This window comes from Amphiprion ocellaris, chromosome 18 (assembly GCF_022539595.1).
Source record: "Amphiprion ocellaris isolate individual 3 ecotype Okinawa chromosome 18, ASM2253959v1, whole genome shotgun sequence".
Lineage (NCBI taxonomy): Eukaryota > Metazoa > Chordata > Actinopteri > Pomacentridae > Amphiprion > Amphiprion ocellaris.
In genome coordinates this window covers 17,642,803-17,643,775 of record NC_072783.1, presented here as the reverse complement: position 1 = coordinate 17,643,775, position 973 = coordinate 17,642,803, and the positions used below count along the sequence as shown (strand labels likewise).

The following is a 973-nucleotide window of genomic DNA, read 5'->3' as shown; positions in this document are numbered from 1 at the left end:
TACACCGCTTAATCCTCACTAGGGTCGCGGGGGGTGCTGGAGTCTATCCCAGCTGACTTGGGCGAAGGCAGAGGACACCCTAGACAGGTCGCCAGTCTGTCACAGGGCTACATATATAGACAAACAAACACTCACACATTCACACCTACGGGCAATTTAGAGTAATCAATTAACCTCAGCATATTTTTGGACTGTGGGAGGAAGCCGGAGTACCCGGAGAAAACCCACGCATGCACAGGGAGAACATGCAAACTCCATGCAGAAAGATCCCGGGAAAGCCGGGACGTGAACCAGGGACCTTCTCGCTGCAAGGCGAAAGTGCTAATCACTACGCCACTGTGCAGCCCTGCATTCTTCATATGGGATGGAAATAAAATAATGTTGGTTGTTCAGCACATCGATCAAAGATCTGGAGGTTTAAAGCAGGAAGCCCTCCACAATAAGGATGTGAGTCTCCTCCTCCTTATGCTCGAACTTTGGGACGATCTCGGCGTCCAGGGTGTTATTAACACCACGAGACTTCTCAAACTTCTCCGGGTTCTCCAGTAACATGTAGATCATACTAATCATGGCATCCATGTCCAGAGCAGTAATGACATTGTACTGCTTAAAGTCATCTTCACCAACTTCAATCTGACCTTGGGGCTTGAAGAGGTCATCCTGATGGACCAGCTGGGCAGGTTCTTGATCAGTCGGTTGGTGAGGGTGATTTTCCCTTCATTGGCTACGCTGCCCATGCCGATGATGTACTTCATCTTCTCGGATTGGTCAAAGCTTGCCAAAGGTCAAAATGTCAGTAAAAACCAGGTCGGGAGTGATCGGATGTAGAAGAAAGCTGTAAAAGAGAAGTCTGCAGCCTGAAACGTCAACTATTTGAATCCTCCATGGCACTTGAGTTTAGTGAGTAAGATAAGAGTAGAGGAGGGGCTGTCACTGGAATGCAGTTCTTCTACAGAGAGAGGACCTCTATGTA

General features: G+C 48.3%; 1 pseudogene; it reads right to left on the bottom strand.

Annotated features, from left to right (window-relative positions):
- Nucleotides 1-417: 417 nt before the first annotated feature.
- Nucleotides 418-755, bottom strand: LOC111571626 (nicotinamide riboside kinase 2-like; annotated as a pseudogene).
- Between the last annotated feature and the right edge of the window lie 218 nt (nt 756-973).